General features: G+C 38.9%; 18 non-coding genes across 18 annotated transcripts; all 18 read left to right on the forward strand.

Annotated features, from left to right (window-relative positions):
- The first annotated feature begins 124 nt into the window (after positions 1–124).
- On the forward strand, positions 125–206 carry TRNAL-UAG (transfer RNA leucine (anticodon UAG)). Its single transcript has one exon. It is a non-coding gene; the product is annotated as a tRNA-Leu (tRNA).
- Positions 207–445: 239 nt separating this feature from the next.
- TRNAL-AAG (transfer RNA leucine (anticodon AAG)) lies at positions 446–527 on the forward strand. Its single transcript has one exon. It is a non-coding gene; the product is annotated as a tRNA-Leu (tRNA).
- A 2,965-nt stretch (positions 528–3,492) lies between these two features.
- Positions 3,493–3,574, forward strand: TRNAL-UAG (transfer RNA leucine (anticodon UAG)). The gene has a single exon. It is a non-coding gene; the product is annotated as a tRNA-Leu (tRNA).
- Positions 3,575–3,813: 239 nt separating this feature from the next.
- TRNAL-AAG (transfer RNA leucine (anticodon AAG)) lies at positions 3,814–3,895 on the forward strand. The gene has a single exon. It is a non-coding gene; the product is annotated as a tRNA-Leu (tRNA).
- Positions 3,896–4,294: 399 nt separating this feature from the next.
- On the forward strand, positions 4,295–4,376 carry TRNAL-AAG (transfer RNA leucine (anticodon AAG)). The gene has a single exon. It is a non-coding gene; the product is annotated as a tRNA-Leu (tRNA).
- Positions 4,377–6,858: 2,482 nt separating this feature from the next.
- On the forward strand, positions 6,859–6,940 carry TRNAL-UAG (transfer RNA leucine (anticodon UAG)). The gene has a single exon. It is a non-coding gene; the product is annotated as a tRNA-Leu (tRNA).
- Positions 6,941–7,186: 246 nt separating this feature from the next.
- Positions 7,187–7,268, forward strand: TRNAL-AAG (transfer RNA leucine (anticodon AAG)). The gene has a single exon. It is a non-coding gene; the product is annotated as a tRNA-Leu (tRNA).
- A 399-nt stretch (positions 7,269–7,667) lies between these two features.
- On the forward strand, positions 7,668–7,749 carry TRNAL-UAG (transfer RNA leucine (anticodon UAG)). Its single transcript has one exon. It is a non-coding gene; the product is annotated as a tRNA-Leu (tRNA).
- Positions 7,750–7,988: 239 nt separating this feature from the next.
- TRNAL-AAG (transfer RNA leucine (anticodon AAG)) lies at positions 7,989–8,070 on the forward strand. The gene has a single exon. It is a non-coding gene; the product is annotated as a tRNA-Leu (tRNA).
- Positions 8,071–8,469: 399 nt separating this feature from the next.
- Positions 8,470–8,551, forward strand: TRNAL-AAG (transfer RNA leucine (anticodon AAG)). Its single transcript has one exon. It is a non-coding gene; the product is annotated as a tRNA-Leu (tRNA).
- A 2,484-nt stretch (positions 8,552–11,035) lies between these two features.
- Positions 11,036–11,117, forward strand: TRNAL-UAG (transfer RNA leucine (anticodon UAG)). Its single transcript has one exon. It is a non-coding gene; the product is annotated as a tRNA-Leu (tRNA).
- Positions 11,118–11,356: 239 nt separating this feature from the next.
- TRNAL-AAG (transfer RNA leucine (anticodon AAG)) lies at positions 11,357–11,438 on the forward strand. Its single transcript has one exon. It is a non-coding gene; the product is annotated as a tRNA-Leu (tRNA).
- Positions 11,439–11,837: 399 nt separating this feature from the next.
- On the forward strand, positions 11,838–11,919 carry TRNAL-AAG (transfer RNA leucine (anticodon AAG)). Its single transcript has one exon. It is a non-coding gene; the product is annotated as a tRNA-Leu (tRNA).
- Positions 11,920–14,401: 2,482 nt separating this feature from the next.
- Positions 14,402–14,483, forward strand: TRNAL-UAG (transfer RNA leucine (anticodon UAG)). Its single transcript has one exon. It is a non-coding gene; the product is annotated as a tRNA-Leu (tRNA).
- Positions 14,484–14,729: 246 nt separating this feature from the next.
- TRNAL-AAG (transfer RNA leucine (anticodon AAG)) lies at positions 14,730–14,811 on the forward strand. The gene has a single exon. It is a non-coding gene; the product is annotated as a tRNA-Leu (tRNA).
- Positions 14,812–15,210: 399 nt separating this feature from the next.
- TRNAL-UAG (transfer RNA leucine (anticodon UAG)) lies at positions 15,211–15,292 on the forward strand. The gene has a single exon. It is a non-coding gene; the product is annotated as a tRNA-Leu (tRNA).
- A 239-nt stretch (positions 15,293–15,531) lies between these two features.
- Positions 15,532–15,613, forward strand: TRNAL-AAG (transfer RNA leucine (anticodon AAG)). Its single transcript has one exon. It is a non-coding gene; the product is annotated as a tRNA-Leu (tRNA).
- Positions 15,614–16,012: 399 nt separating this feature from the next.
- On the forward strand, positions 16,013–16,094 carry TRNAL-AAG (transfer RNA leucine (anticodon AAG)). Its single transcript has one exon. It is a non-coding gene; the product is annotated as a tRNA-Leu (tRNA).
- The last annotated feature ends 1,141 nt before the right edge of the window (positions 16,095–17,235 follow it).

Consider the following 17,235-nt stretch of genomic DNA (forward strand, 5'->3'; position numbering starts at 1 on the left):
TGTTTTTGTACTTATTCTTATGATTTTGCTAACATGCAAATTAACATGTGATTTAATCTTTTGTATTTGTATAATTTTGCGGTTTTCAGTTAAGATAAGGAATCGTAAAAATCATGCTGTTAAAGGTAGCATGGCCGAGTGGTCTAAGGCGCTGGACTTAGGCTCCAGTCTCTTTGGAGGCGTGGGTTCAAATCCCACTGCTGCCAGTGTATTTCTACTTTGAAACTTTTTAGCTTATATTTATGATTTTGCTAATAGAAAAATTAGCATGTGTTTTATTATTTTGTATTTGTATGAGTCCATGCTTTGCTGTTTTGCAAAAGACAGTAGATAGAATCATTGCTTTTTGCTTAGAGACCTATCCATTTTCCACCTTGAAGAAGTTAAAATGTAGGAAAATTCACTAAACTTACTCTAAGGAAGCTTTTTTCATGTAGTATATTAAGGTAGCATGGCCGAGCGGTCTAAGGCGCTGGATTAAGGCTCCAGTCTCTTCAGAGGCGTGGGTTCAAATCCCACTGCTGCCAGTAGGTCTTCAGAACATTTTGATCTAATTCAAATGATTTTGTATTTGCATGAGTGTGTGGGTTTCTGTTTAGGAAAAGACAGTTGATAGAATCATTGTTTTTTCCTATTGTTTAGAGACTTAACCATTTTACAACAGACCTGTAGGTTTAAATCCCACTGCTGCCAGTAGTAAGAGTTCCTTAAAACCTTTTTATCTTATTCTTATACATACGCTAATATACAAAATTAGCATATGCTTTAATCCCACTGCTGCCAGTATTATGCGGTCTTGAAATGTTTTTGTACTTATTCTTATGATTTTGCTAACATGCAAATTAACATGTGATTTAATCTTTTGTATGTGTATAATTTTGTGGTTTTCAGTTAAGATAAGGAATCTTAAAAGTCATGCTGCTAAAGGTAGCATGGCCGAGTGGTCTAAGGCGCTGGATTAAGGCTCCAGTATCTTCAGAGGCGTGGGTTCAAATCCCACTGCTGCCAGTAGGTCTTCAGAACCTTTTGATCTAATTCTTATGATTTTGTATTTGCATGAGTGTGTGGATTTCTGTTTAGGAAAAGACAGTTGATAGAATCATTGGTTTTTCCTATTGTTTAGAGACTTAACCATTTTACAACAGACCTGTAGGTTCAAATCCCACTGCTGCCAGTATTAAGAGTTCCTTAAAACCTTTTTATCTTATTCTTATAACTATGCTAACATACAAAATTAGCATATGCTTTAATCCCACTGCTGCCAGTATTATGAGGTCTTGAAATGTTTTTGTACTTATTCTTATGATTTTGCTAACATGCAAATTAGCATGTGATCTAATCTTCTTTTGTATTTGTATGATTTTTCGGTTTTCGGTTAAGATAAAGACCGTTGATAGAATCATTGGTTTTTCCTAATGTTTAGAGACATGCCCTTTTTCCAACATGCACTAATTTTAAATGTTGTCAAATGTACTTCACTTACTCTAAGGAAGCCTACTTAATCATGCTGAGTATGACTCAGCAGTATGAGTTCTTGAAAATCTTTTGATCTTATTCTTATAATTATGAAAACAGACAAAATTTGCATGTGCTTTCATCCCACTGCTGCCAGTATGATATGTGCTTGAAAATTGTTTTGAACTTACTCTTATGATTTTACTAACATACAAACTTACATGTGTTTTAATCTTCTTTTGTATTTGCTTAAGTGTTTTCTTTCTGGTTAAGATAAAAACAGTTGATAGAATTATTGTTTTTTTCCTAATATTTAGAGACATGTCTGTCATGATATGTACTTTTGCCCTGTCCTGTATTTGAATAATATGCCATTTGATGTATGTAACTGTTCTCTGGTTTCTATTAGCTGTAATTTATGTATTTTCTTGTGCAGGGAGTTCACCTGTAACAATATGTCTCCTTCCCCCAATACTTGCAGCCCTAAGCTATAATGTAATTAAGGTTTGTCAACACCACTAGTGAAGAATAGCCATTCTTTCTCACAGCAGGTGGCTAGTCATATGTACATACTAGATAGACTAAGAGGAGCCGACCAGTCTAGAATCTTCAGGTGGACCCAACCATTGAATAGAAGGTGTGACCCCTACCCCCCTTCATGGGCGGATCCCAGGAGCTCAGATAATACATTCTTATTTTTGAGATCAGATGTGAGTTGATCCTTAAAGGGGAAGGAGTGGGGATTCTTAGCTGAGGCAAGACCCCACGTCCATCTGTGACTGCGGAAGCGTACGGGATGAGACTTGAGCTGAGGACATATCTCGTCGTTCGTGAGATTGTTTTGGGATCCCTTGGACTCATGTGGACCATTGCTTTGTTAGCTGGCACAAGGATTATCTGGAGGTGCCCCCGAATCTGTTCTGTTGGACTCGTGGAAGGACTATTGTTTCGTTTATCAGGTGCGGGATTACTGGAAAGCACCTCCAGATCTGTTTATTTCCTTGGGCTTATTGTGGACTTCTGGTGGACTTGAAGGACATTATGGATATTTGATGTTGTATGCTCCCTGCTTTAATAAATCTCATTGGATCATCCCTCGGCCTGTTGTCCCTTCCTGCTCTGCTGTACACCCCGTCACAAACTGGTTGGCAGCAGTGGGATCAGAGCAGAAGGAATGGAGGACAAAGGCCCATCAACATTGTGAACCAGCACCGCAGAGTACAAGAGCTGGACTGCGATGAACCTACAAACAAAGGCCCATGAAGTAGGAGTCCGTTTTAAAGGACTCTCCAAGGAGCAGCTAATTGAGGCTTTGGAAGGAGTTCGCCTGCAAGATGACACTGAGGAAGGATCCTCACAGCAAATGGAGGAAAGACTGCAGCCGGAGGTAAATACCCAAAAACGTCAGTGGGTTGTGTGGTACGAGGAGGAGTTGGCATTTCTGGGAGAAGAGGCCACCATAGACGATAAGAGGAAGGCCATTCACAGAGCTCAGGAGATGGCATTGCTGGAGCAGATCGCTTTGGAAGCAGCTAGAAGCTCCAGACAGACTGTAACCTCAGCACCCACCATGAGGGAACTCCCCAGAGTGTCCCACAAAGACTTTAAGCCCTTTAATGAGGCTGCAGGCGACATTGAGGGCTTCTTCCAGGACTTTGAGCATCAGTGTTGATTAATGGAAGTCCCGGAAAGGGAGCGAGTTCGACATCTTGTGGGGTTCTTAGAGGGTGGAGCTGCTGAAGCCTATAGAGCTATGGACCCTCGGGGGAACTGTGAGTATGCGGCGATTAAACAGACTATTCTAGAACATTATGCTATGTTAAACCTTGTTATCTTATTCTTATAATTATGCTAACATACAAAATTAGCATATGCTTTAATCCCACTGCTGCCAGTATTATGCGGTCTTGAAATGTTTTTGTACTTATTCTTATGATTTTGCTAACATGCAAATTAACATGTGATTTAATCTTTTGTAGTTGTATAATTTTGCGGTTTTCAGTTAAGATAAGGAATCGTAAAAATCATGCTGTTAAAGGTAGCATGGCCGAGTGGTCTAAGGCGCTGGACTTAGGCTCCAGTCTCTTTGGAGGCGTGGGTTCAAATCCCACTGCTGCCAGTGTATTTCTACTTTGAAACTTTTTAGCTTATATTTATGATTTTGCTAATAGAAAAATTAGCATGTGTTTTATTATTTTGTATTTGTATGAGTCCATGCTTTGCTGTTTTGCAAAAGACAGTAGATGGAATCATTGCTTTTTGCTTAGAGACCTATCCATTTTCCACCTTGAAGAAGTTAAAATGTAGGAAAATTCACTAAACTTACTCTAAGGAAGCTTTTTTCATGTAGTATATTAGGGTAGCATGGCCGAGCGGTCTAAGGCGCTGGATTAAGGCTCCAGTCTCTTCAGAGGCGTGGGTTCAAATCCCACTGCTGCCAGTAGGTCTTTAGAACATTTTGATCTAATTCAAATGATTTTGTATTTGCATGAGTGTGTGGGTTTCTGTTTAGGAAAAGACAGTTGATAGAATCATTGTTTTTTCCTATTGTTTAGAGACTTAACCATTTTACAACAGACCTGTAGGTTTAAATCCCACTGCTGCCAGTAGTAAGAGTTCCTTAAAACCTTTTTATCTTATTCTTATACATACGCTAATATACAAAATTAGCATATGCTTTAATCCCACTGCTGCCAGTATTATGCGGTCTTGAAATGTTTTTGTACTTATTCTTATGATTTTGCTAACATGCAAATTAACATGTGATTTAATCTTTTTTATTTGTATAATTTTGCGGTTTTCAGTTAAGATAAGGAATCTTAAAAGTCATGCTGCTAAAGGTAGCATGGCCGAGCGGTCTAAGGCGCTGGATTAAGGCTCCAGTCTCTTCAGAGGCGTGGGTTCAAATCCCACTGCTGCCAGTAGGTCTTCAGAACCTTTTGATCTAATTCTTATGATTTTGTATTTGCATGAGTGTGTGGATTTCTGTTTAGGAAAAGACAGTTGATAGAATCATTGGTTTTTCCTATTGTTTAGAGACTTAACCATTTTACAACAGACCTGTAGGTTCAAATCCCACTGCTGCCAGTAGTAAGAGTTCCTTAAAACCTTTTTATCTTATTCTTATAACTATGCTAACATACAAAATTAGCATATGCTTTAATCCCACTGCTGCCAGTATTATGAGGTCTTGAAATGTTTTTGTACTTATTCTTATGATTTTGCTAACATGCAAATTAGCATGTGATCTAATCTTCTTTTGTATTTGTATGATTTTTCGGTTTTCGGTTAAGATAAAGACCGTTGATAGAATCATTGGTTTTTCCTAATGTTTAGAGACATGCCCTTTTTCCAACATGCACTAATTTTAAATGTTGTCAAATGTACTTCACTTACTCTAAGGAAGCCTACTTAATCATGCTGAGTATGACTCAGCAGTATGAGTTCTTGAAAATCTTTTGATCTTATTCTTATAATTATGAAAACAGACAAAATTTGCATGTGCTTTCATCCCACTGCTGCCAGTATGATATGTGCTTGAAAATTGTTTTGAACTTACTCTTATGATTTTACTAACATACAAACTTACATGTGTTTTAATCTTCTTTTGTATTTGCTTAAGTGTTTTCTTTCTGGTTAAGATAAAAACAGTTGATAGAATTATTGTTTTTTTCCTAATATTTAGAGACATGTCTGTCATGATATGTACTTTTGCCCTGTCCTGTATTTGAATAATATGCCATTTGATGTATGTAACTGTTCTCTGGTTTCTATTAGCTGTAATTTATGTATTTTCTTGTGCAGGGAGTTCACCTGTAACAATATGTCTCCTTCCCCCAATACTTGCAGCCCTAAGCTATAATGTAATTAAGGTTTGTCAACACCACTAGTGAAGAATAGCCATTCTTTCTCACAGCAGGTGGCTAGTCATATGTACATACTAGATAGACTAAGAGGAGCCGACCAGTCTAGAATCTTTAGGTGGACCCAACCATTGAATAGAAGGTGTGACTCCTACCCCCCTTCATGGGCGGATCCCAGGAGCTCAGATAATCCATTCTTATTTTTGAGATCAGATGTGAGTTGATCCTTAAAGGGGAAGGAGTGGGGATTCTTAGCTGAGGCAAGACCCCACGTCCATCTGTGACTGCGGAAGCGTACGGGATGAGACTTGAGCTGAGGACATATCTCGTCGTTCGTGAGATTGTTTTGGGATCCCTTGGACTCATGTGGACTATTGCTTTGTTAGCTGGCACAAGGATTATCTGGAGGTGCCCCCGAATCTGTTCTGTTGGACTCGTGGAAGGACTATTGTTTCGTTTATCGGGTGCGGGATTACTGGAAAGCACCTCCAGATCTGTTTATTTACTTGGGCTTATTGTGGACTTCTGGTGGACTTGAAGGACATTATGGATATTTGATGTTGTATGCTCCCTGCTTTAATAAATCTCATTGGATCATCCCTCGGCCTGTTGTCCCTTCCTGCTCTGCTGTACACCCCGTCACAAACTGGTTGGCAGCAGTGGGATCAGAGCAGAAGGAATGGAGGACAAAGGCCCATCAACATTGGGAACCAGCACCGCAGAGTACAAGAGCTGGACTGCGATGAACCTACAAACAAAGGCCCATGAAGTAGGAGTCCATTTTAAAGGACTCTCCAAGGAGCAGCTAATTGAGGCTTTGGAAGGAGTTCGCCTGCAAGATGACACTGAGGAAGGATCCTCACAGCAAATGGAGGAAAGACTGCAGCCGGAGGTAAATACCCAAAAAAGTCAGTGGGTTGTGTGGTACGAGGAGGAGTTGGCATTTCTGGGAGAAGAGGCCACCATAGACGATAAGAGGAAGGCCATTCACAGAGCTCAGGAGATGGCATTGCTGGAGCAGATCGCTTTGGAAGCAGCTAGAAGCTCCAGACAGACTGTAACCTCAGCACCCACCATGAGGGAACTCCCCAGAGTGTCCCACAAAGACTTTAAGCCCTTTAATGAGGCTGCAGGCGACATTGAGGGCTTCTTCCAGGACTTTGAGCATCAGTGTTGATTAATGGAAGTCCCGGAAAGGGAGCGAGTTCGACATCTTGTGGGGTTCTTAGAGGGTGGAGCTGCTGAAGCCTATAGAGCTATGGACCCTCAGGGGAACTGTGAGTATGCGGCGATTAAACAGACTATTCTAGGACATTATGCTATGTTAAACCTTGTTATCTTATTCTTATAATTATGCTAACATACAAAATTAGCATATGCTTTAATCCCACTGCTGCCAGTATTATGCGGTCTTGAAATGTTTTTGTACTTATTCTTATGATTTTGCTAACATGCAAATTAACGTGATTTAATCTTTTGTATTTGTATAATTTTGCGGTTTTCAGTTAAGATAAGGAATCGTAAAAATCATGCTGTTAAAGGTAGCATGGCCGAGTGGTCTAAGGCGCTGGAATTAGGCTCCAGTCTCTTTGGAGGCGTGGGTTCAAATCCCACTGCTGCCAGTGTATTTCTACTTTGAAACTTTTTAGCTTATATTTATGATTTTGCTAATAGAAAAATTAGCATGTGTTTTATTATTTTGTATTTGTATGAGTCCATGCTTTGCTGTTTTGCAAAAGACAGTAGATAGAATCATTGCTTTTTCCTTTTTGCTTAGAGACCTATCCATTTTCCACCTTGAAGGAGTTAAAATGTAGGAAAATTCACTAAACTTACTCTAAGGAAGCTTTTTTCATGTAGTATATTAAGGTAGCATGGCCGAGCGGTCTAAGGCGCTGGATTAAGGCTCCAGTCTCTTCAGAGGCGTGGGTTCAAATCCCACTGCTGCCAGTAGGTCTTCAGAACATTTTGATCTAATTCAAATGATTTTGTATTTGCATGAGTGTGTGGGTTTCTGTTTAGGAAAAGACAGTTGATAGAATCATTGTTTTTTCCTATTGTTTAGAGACTTAACAATTTTACAACAGACCTGTAGGTTTAAATCCCACTGCTGCCAGTAGTAAGAGTTCCTTAAAACCTTTTTATCTTATTCTTATACATACGCTAACATACAAAATTAACATATGCTTTAATCCCACTGCTGCCAGTATTATGCGGTCTTGAAATGTTTTTGTACTTATTCTTATGATTTTGCTAACATGCAAATTAACATGTGATTTAATCTTTTGTATTTGTATAATTTTGCGGTTTTCAGTTAAGATAAGGAATCGTAAAAATCATGCTGTTAAAGGTAGCATGGCCGAGTGGTCTAAGGCGCTGGACTTAGGCTCTAGTCTCTTTGGAGGCGTGGGTTCAAATCCCACTGCTGCCAGTGTATTTCTACTTTGAAACTTTTTAGCTTATATTTATGATTTTGCTAATAGAAAAATTAGCATGTGTTTTATTATTTTGTATTTGTATGAGTCCATGCTTTGCTGTTTTGCAAAAGACAGTAGATAGAATCATTGCTTTTTGCTTAGAGACCTATCCATTTTCCACCTTGAAGAAGTTAAAATGTAGGAAAATTCACTAAACTTACTCTAAGGAAGCTGTTTTTATGTAGTATATTAGGGTAGCATGGCCGAGCGGTCTAAGGCGCTGGATTAAGGCTCCAGTCTCTTCAGAGGCGTGGGTTCAAATCCCACTGCTGCCAGTAGGTCTTCAGAACATTTTGATCTAATTCAAATGATTTTGTATTTGCATGAGTGTGTGGGTTTCTGTTTAGGAAAAGACAGTTGATAGAATCATTGTTTTTTCCTATTGTTTAGAGACTTAACCATTTTACAACAGACCTGTAGGTTTAAATCCCACTGCTGCCAGTAGTAAGAGTTCCTTAAAACCTTTTTATCTTATTCTTATACATACGCTAATATACAAAATTAGCATATGCTTTAATCCCACTGCTGCCAGTATTATGCGGTCTTGAAATGTTTTTGTACTTATTCTTATGATTTTGCTAACATGCAAATTAACATGTGATTTAATCTTTTGTATTTGTATAATTTTGTGGTTTTCAGTTAAGATAAGGAATCTTAAAAGTCATGCTGCTAAAGGTAGCATGGCCGAGCGGTCTAAGGCGCTGGATTAAGGCTCCAGTCTCTTCAGAGGCGTGGGTTCAAATCCCACTGCTGCCAGTAGGTCTTCAGAACCTTTTGATCTAATTCTTATGATTTTGTATTTGCATGAGTGTGTGGATTTCTGTTTAGGAAAAGACAGTTGATAGAATCATTGGTTTTTCCTATTGTTTAGAGACTTAACCATTTTACAACAGACCTGTAGGTTCAAATCCCACTGCTGCCAGTAGTAAGAGTTCCTTAAAACCTTTTTATCTTATTCTTATAACTATGCTAACATACAAAATTAGCATATGCTTTAATCCCACTGCTGCCAGTATTATGAGGTCTTGAAATGTTTTTGTACTTATTCTTATGATTTTGCTAACATGCAAATTAGCATGTGATCTAATCTTCTTTTGTATTTGTATGATTTTTCGGTTTTCGGTTAAGATAAAGACCGTTGATAGAATCATTGGTTTTTCCTAATGTTTAGAGACATGCCCTTTTTCCAACATGCACTAATTTTAAATGTTGTCAAATGTACTTCACTTACTCTAAGGAAGCCTACTTAATCATGCTGAGTATGACTCAGCAGTATGAGTTCTTGAAAATCTTTTGATCTTATTCTTATAATTATGAAAACAGACAAAATTTGCATGTGCTTTCATCCCACTGCTGCCAGTATGATATGTGCTTGAAAATTGTTTTGAACTTACTCTTATGATTTTACTAACATACAAACTTACATGTGTTTTAATCTTCTTTTGTATTTGCTTAAGTGTTTTCTTTCTGGTTAAGATAAAAACAGTTGATAGAATTATTGTTTTTTTCCTAATATTTAGAGACATGTCTGTCATGATATGTACTTTTGCCCTGTCCTGTATTTGAATAATATGCCATTTGATGTATGTAACTGTTCTCTGGTTTCTATTAGCTGTAATTTATGTATTTTCTTGTGCAGGGAGTTCACCTGTAACAATATGTCTCCTTCCCCCAATACTTGCAGCCCTAAGCTATAATGTAATTAAGGTTTGTCAACACCACTAGTGAAGAATAGCCATTCTTTCTCACAGCAGGTGGCTAGTCATATGTACATACTAGATAGACTAAGAGGAGCCGACCAGTCTAGAATCTTCAGGTGGACCCAACCATTGAATAGAAGGTGTGACCCCTACCCCCCTTCATGGGCGGATCCCAGGAGCTCAGATAATCCATTCTTATTTTTGAGATCAGATGTGAGTTGATCCTTAAAGGGGAAGGAGTGGGGATTCTTAGCTGAGGCAAGACCCCACGTCCATCTGTGACTGCGGAAGCGTACGGGATGAGACTTGAGCTGAGGACATATCTCGTCGTTCGTGAGATTGTTTTGGGATCCCTTGGACTCATGTGGACTATTGCTTTGTTAGCTGGCACAAGGATTATCTGGAGGTGCCCCCGAATCTGTTCTGTTGGACTCGTGGAAGGACTATTGTTTCGTTTATCGGGTGCGGGATTACTGGAAAGCACCTCCAGATCTGTTTATTTACTTGGGCTTATTGTGGACTTCTGGTGGACTTGAAGGACATTATGGATATTTGATGTTGTATGCTCCCTGCTTTAATAAATCTCATTGGATCATCCCTCGGCCTGTTGTCCCTTCCTGCTCTGCTGTACACCCCGTCACAAACTGGTTGGCAGCAGTGGGATCAGAGCAGAAGGAATGGAGGACAAAGGCCCATCAACATTGGGAACCAGCACCGCAGAGTACAAGAGCTGGACTGCGATGAACCTACAAACAAAGGCCCATGAAGTAGGAGTCCATTTTAAAGGACTCTCCAAGGAGCAGCTAATTGAGGCTTTGGAAGGAGTTCGCCTGCAAGATGACACTGAGGAAGGATCCTCACAGCAAATGGAGGAAAGACTGCAGCCGGAGGTAAATACCCAAAAAAGTCAGTGGGTTGTGTGGTACGAGGAGGAGTTGGCATTTCTGGGAGAAGAGGCCACCATAGACGATAAGAGGAAGGCCATTCACAGAGCTCAGGAGATGGCATTGCTGGAGCAGATCGCTTTGGAAGCAGCTAGAAGCTCCAGACAGACTGTAACCTCAGCACCCACCATGAGGGAACTCCCCAGAGTGTCCCACAAAGACTTTAAGCCCTTTAATGAGGCTGCAGGCGACATTGAGGGCTTCTTCCAGGACTTTGAGCATCAGTGTTGATTAATGGAAGTCCCGGAAAGGGAGCGAGTTCGACATCTTGTGGGGTTCTTAGAGGGTGGAGCTGCTGAAGCCTATAGAGCTATGGACCCTCGGGGGAACTGTGAGTATGCGGCGATTAAACAGACTATTCTAGAACATTATGCTATGTTAAACCTTGTTATCTTATTCTTATAATTATGCTAACATACAAAATTAGCATATGCTTTAATCCCACTGCTGCCAGTATTATGCGGTCTTGAAATGTTTTTGTACTTATTCTTATGATTTTGCTAACATGCAAATTAACATGTGATTTAATCTTTTGTATTTGTATAATTTTGCGGTTTTCAGTTAAGATAAGGAATCGTAAAAATCGTGCTGTTAAAGGTAGCATGGCCGAGTGGTCTAAGGCGCTGGACTTAGGCTCCAGTCTCTTTGGAGGCGTGGGTTCAAATCCCACTGCTGCCAGTGTATTTCTACTTTGAAACTTTTTAGCTTATATTTATGATTTTGCTAATAGAAAAATTAGCATGTGTTTTATTATTTTGTATTTGTATGAGTCCATGCTTTGCTGTTTTGCAAAAGACAGTAGATAGAATCATTGCTTTTTGCTTAGAGACCTATCCATTTTCCACCTTGAAGAAGTTAAAATGTAGGAAAATTCACTAAACTTACTCTAAGGAAGCTTTCTTTATGTAGTATATTAGGGTAGCATGGCCGAGCGGTCTAAGGCGCTGGATTAAGGCTCCAGTCTCTTCAGAGGCGTGGGTTCAAATCCCACTGCTGCCAGTAGGTCTTCAGAACATTTTGATCTAATTCAAATGATTTTGTATTTGCATGAGTGTGTGGGTTTCTGTTTAGGAAAAGACAGTTGATAGAATCATTGTTTTTTCCTATTGTTTAGAGACTTAACCATTTTACAACAGACCTGTAGGTTTAAATCCCACTGCTGCCAGTAGTAAGAGTTCCTTAAAACCTTTTTATCTTATTCTTATACATACGCTAATATACAAAATTAGCATATGCTTTAATCCCACTGCTGCCAGTATTATGCGGTCTTGAAATGTTTTTGTACTTATTCTTATGATTTTGCTAACATGCAAATTAACATGTGATTTAATCTTTTGTATTTGTATAATTTTGTGGTTTTCAGTTAAGATAAGGAATCTTAAAAGTCATGCTGCTAAAGGTAGCATGGCCGAGCGGTCTAAGGCGCTGGATTAAGGCTCCAGTCTCTTCAGAGGCGTGGGTTCAAATCCCACTGCTGCCAGTAGGTCTTCAGAACCTTTTGATCTAATTCTTATGATTTTGTATTTGCATGAGTGTGTGGATTTCTGTTTAGGAAAAGACAGTTGATAGAATCATTGGTTTTTCCTATTGTTTAGAGACTTAACCATTTTACAACAGACCTGTAGGTTCAAATCCCACTGCTGCCAGTAGTAAGAGTTCCTTAAAACCTTTTTATCTTATTCTTATAACTATGCTAACATACAAAATTAGCATATGCTTTAATCCCACTGCTGCCAGTATTATGAGGTCTTGAAATGTTTTTGTACTTATTCTTATGATTTTGCTAACATGCAAATTAGCATGTGATCTAATCTTCTTTTGTATTTGTATGATTTTTCGGTTTTCGGTTAAGATAAAGACCGTTGATAGAATCATTGGTTTTTCCTAATGTTTAGAGACATGCCCTTTTTCCAACATGCACTAATTTTAAATGTTGTCAAATGTACTTCACTTACTCTAAGGAAGCCTACTTAATCATGCTGAGTATGACTCAGCAGTATGAGTTCTTGAAAATCTTTTGATCTTATTCTTATAATTATGAAAACAGACAAAATTTGCATGTGCTTTCATCCCACTGCTGCCAGTATGATATGTGCTTGAAAATTGTTTTGAACTTACTCTTATGATTTTACTAACATACAAACTTACATGTGTTTTAATCTTCTTTTGTATTTGCTTAAGTGTTTTCTTTCTGGTTAAGATAAAAACAGTTGATAGAATTATTGTTTTTTTCCTAATATTTAGAGACATGTCTGTCATGATATGTACTTTTGCCCTGTCCTGTATTTGAATAATATGCCATTTGATGTATGTAACTGTTCTCTGGTTTCTATTAGCTGTAATTTATGTATTTTCTTGTGCAGGGAGTTCACCTGTAACAATATGTCTCCTTCCCCCAATACTTGCAGCCCTAAGCTATAATGTAATTAAGGTTTGTCAACACCACTAGTGAAGAATAGCCATTCTTTCTCACAGCAGGTGGCTAGTCATATGTACATACTAGATAGACTAAGAGGAGCCAACCAGTCTAGAATCTTCAGGTGGACCCAACCATTGAATAGAAGGTGTGACTCCTACCCCCCTTCATGGGCGGATCCCAGGAGCTCAGATAATCCATTCTTATTTTTGAGATCAGATGTGAGTTGATCCTTAAAGGGGAAGGAGTGGGGATTCTTAGCTGAGGCAAGACCCCACGTCCATCTGTGACTGCGTAAGCGCACGGGATGAGACTTGAGCTGAGGACATATCTCGTCGTTCGTGAGATTGTTTTGGGATCCCTTGGACTCATGTGGACTATTGCTTTGTTAGCTGGCACAAGGATTATCTGGAGGTGCCCCCGAATCTGTTCTGTTGGACTCGTGGAAGGACTATTGTTTCGTTTATCGGGTGCGGGATTACTGGAAAGCACCTCCAGATCTGTTTATTTACTTGGGCTTATTGTGGACTTCTGGTGGACTTGAAGGACATTATGGATATTTGATGTTGTATGCTCCCTGCTTTAATAAATCTCATTGGATCATCCCTCGGCCTGTTGTCCCTTCCTGCTCTGCTGTACACCCCGTCACAAACTGGTTGGCAGCAGTGGGATCAGAGCAGAAGGAATGGAGGACAAAGGCCCATCAACATTGGGAACCAGCACCGCAGAGTACAAGAGCTGGACTGCGATGAACCTACAAACAAAGGCCCATGAAGTAGGAGTCCATTTTAAAGGACTCTCCAAGGAGCAGCTAATTGAGGCTTTGGAAGGAGTTCGCCTGCAAGATGACACTGAGGAAGGATCCTCACAGCAAATGGAGGAAAGACTGCAGCCGGAGGTAAATACCCAAAAAAGTCAGTGGGTTGTGTGGTACGAGGAGGAGTTGGCATTTCTGGGAGAAGAGGCCACCATAGACGATAAGAGGAAGGCCATTCACAGAGCTCAGGAGATGGCATTGCTGGAGCAGATCGCTTTGGAAGCAGCTAGAAGCTCCAGACAGACTGTAACCTCAGCACCCACCATGAGGGAACTCCCCAGAGTGTCCCACAAAGACTTTAAGCCCTTTAATGAGGCTGCAGGCGACATTGAGGGCTTCTTCCAGGACTTTGAGCATCAGTGTTGATTAATGGAAGTCCCGGAAAGGGAGCGAGTTCGACATCTTGTGGGGTTCTTAGAGGGTGGAGCTGCTGAAGCCTATAGAGCTATGGACCCTCAGGGGAACTGTGAGTATGCGGCGATTAAACAGACTATTCTAGGACATTATGCTATGTTAAACCTTGTTATCTTATTCTTATAATTATGCTAACATACAAAATTAGCATATGCTTTAATCCCACTGCTGCCAGTATTATGCGGTCTTGAAATGTTTTTGTACTTATTCTTATGATTTTGCTAACATGCAAATTAACGTGATTTAATCTTTTGTATTTGTATAATTTTGCGGTTTTCAGTTAAGATAAGGAATCGTAAAAATCATGCTGTTAAAGGTAGCATGGCCGAGTGGTCTAAGGCGCTGGAATTAGGCTCCAGTCTCTTTGGAGGCGTGGGTTCAAATCCCACTGCTGCCAGTGTATTTCTACTTTGAAACTTTTTAGCTTATATTTATGATTTTGCTAATAGAAAAATTAGCATGTGTTTTATTATTTTGTATTTGTATGAGTCCATGCTTTGCTGTTTTGCAAAAGACAGTAGATAGAATCATTGCTTTTTCCTTTTTGCTTAGAGACCTATCCATTTTCCACCTTGAAGGAGTTAAAATGTAGGAAAATTCACTAAACTTACTCTAAGGAAGCTTTTTTCATGTAGTATATTAAGGTAGCATGGCCGAGCGGTCTAAGGCGCTGGATTAAGGCTCCAGTCTCTTCAGAGGCGTGGGTTCAAATCCCACTGCTGCCAGTAGGTCTTCAGAACATTTTGATCTAATTCAAATGATTTTGTATTTGCATGAGTGTGTGGGTTTCTGTTTAGGAAAAGACAGTTGATAGAATCATTGTTTTTTCCTATTGTTTAGAGACTTAACAATTTTACAACAGACCTGTAGGTTTAAATCCCACTGCTGCCAGTAGTAAGAGTTCCTTAAAACCTTTTTATCTTATTCTTATACATACGCTAACATACAAAATTAACATATGCTTTAATCCCACTGCTGCCAGTATTATGCGGTCTTGAAATGTTTTTGTACTTATTCTTATGATTTTGCTAACATGCAAATTAACATGTGATTTAATCTTTTGTATTTGTATAATTTTGCGGTTTTCAGTTAAGATAAGGAATCGTAAAAATCATGCTGTTAAAGGTAGCATGGCCGAGTGGTCTAAGGCGCTGGACTTAGGCTCTAGTCTCTTTGGAGGCGTGGGTTCAAATCCCACTGCTGCCAGTGTATTTCTACTTTGAAACTTTTTAGCTTATATTTATGATTTTGCTAATAGAAAAATTAGCATGTGTTTTATTATTTTGTATTTGTATGAGTCCATGCTTTGCTGTTTTGCAAAAGACAGTAGATAGAATCATTGCTTTTTGCTTAGAGACCTATCCATTTTCCACCTTGAAGAAGTTAAAATGTAGGAAAATTCACTAAACTTACTCTAAGGAAGCTGTTTTTATGTAGTATATAAGGGTAGCATGGCCGAGCGGTCTAAGGCGCTGGATTAAGGCTCCAGTCTCTTCAGAGGCGTGGGTTCAAATCCCACTGCTGCCAGTAGGTCTTCAGAACATTTTGATCTAATTCAAATGATTTTGTATTTGCATGAGTGTGTGGGTTTCTGTTTAGGAAAAGACAGTTGATAGAATCATTGTTTTTTCCTATTGTTTAGAGACTTAACCATTTTACAACAGACCTGTAGGTTTAAATCCCACTGCTGCCAGTAGTAAGAGTTCCTTAAAACCTTTTTATCTTATTCTTATACATACGCTAATATACAAAATTAGCATATGCTTTAATCCCACTGCTGCCAGTATTATGCGGTCTTGAAATGTTTTTGTACTTATTCTTATGATTTTGCTAACATGCAAATTAACATGTGATTTAATCTTTTGTATTTGTATAATTTTGTGGTTTTCAGTTAAGATAAGGAATCTTAAAAGTCATGCTGCTAAAGGTAGCATGGCCGAGCGGTCTAAGGCGCTGGATTAAGGCTCCAGTCTCTTCAGAGGCGTGGGTTCAAATCCCACTGCTGCCAGTAGGTCTTCAGAACCTTTTGATCTAATTCTTATGATTTTGTATTTGCATGAGTGTGTGGATTTCTGTTTAGGAAAAGACAGTTGATAGAATCATTGGATTTTCCTATTGTTTAGAGACTTAACCATTTTACAACAGACCTGTAGGTTCAAATCCCACTGCTGCCAGTAGTAAGAGTTCCTTAAAACCTTTTTATCTTATTCTTATAACTATGCTAACATACAAAATTAGCATATGCTTTAATCCCACTGCTGCCAGTATTATGAGGTCTTGAAATGTTTTTGTACTTATTCTTATGATTTTGCTAACATGCAAATTAGCATGTGATCTAATCTTCTTTTGTATTTGTATGATTTTTCGGTTTTCGGTTAAGATAAAGACCGTTGATAGAATCATTGGTTTTTCCTAATGTTTAGAGACATGCCCTTTTTCCAACATGCACTAATTTTAAATGTTGTCAAATGTACTTCACTTACTCTAAGGAAGCCTACTTAATCATGCTGAGTATGACTCAGCAGTATGAGTTCTTGAAAATCTTTTGATCTTATTCTTATAATTATGAAAACAGACAAAATTTGCATGTGCTTTCATCCCACTGCTGCCAGTATGATATGTGCTTGAAAATTGTTTTGAACTTACTCTTATGATTTTACTAACATACAAACTTACATGTGTTTTAATCTTCTTTTGTATTTGCTTAAGTGTTTTCTTTCTGGTTAAGATAAAAACAGTTGATAGAATTATTGTTTTTTTCCTAATATTTAGAGACATGTCTGTCATGATATGTACTTTTGCCCTGTCCTGTATTTGAATAATATGCCATTTGATGTATGTAACTGTTCTCTGGTTTCTATTAGCTGTAATTTATGTATTTTCTTGTGCAGGGAGTTCACCTGTAACAATATGTCTCCTTCCCCCAATACTTGCAGCCCTAAGCTATAATGTAATTAAGGTTTGTCAACACCACTAGTGAAGAATAGCCATTCTTTCTCACAGCAGGTGGCTAGTCATATGTACATACTAGATAGACTAAGAGGAGCCAACCAGTCTAGAATCTTCAGGTGGACCCAACCATTGAATAGAAGGTGTGACTCCTACCCCCCTTCATGGGCGGATCCCAGGAGCTCAGATAATCCATTCTT

The sequence above is a fragment of the Ranitomeya imitator genome, chromosome 4, assembly GCF_032444005.1.
Source record: "Ranitomeya imitator isolate aRanImi1 chromosome 4, aRanImi1.pri, whole genome shotgun sequence".
In the NCBI taxonomy this organism is placed as follows: domain Eukaryota; kingdom Metazoa; phylum Chordata; class Amphibia; order Anura; family Dendrobatidae; genus Ranitomeya; species Ranitomeya imitator.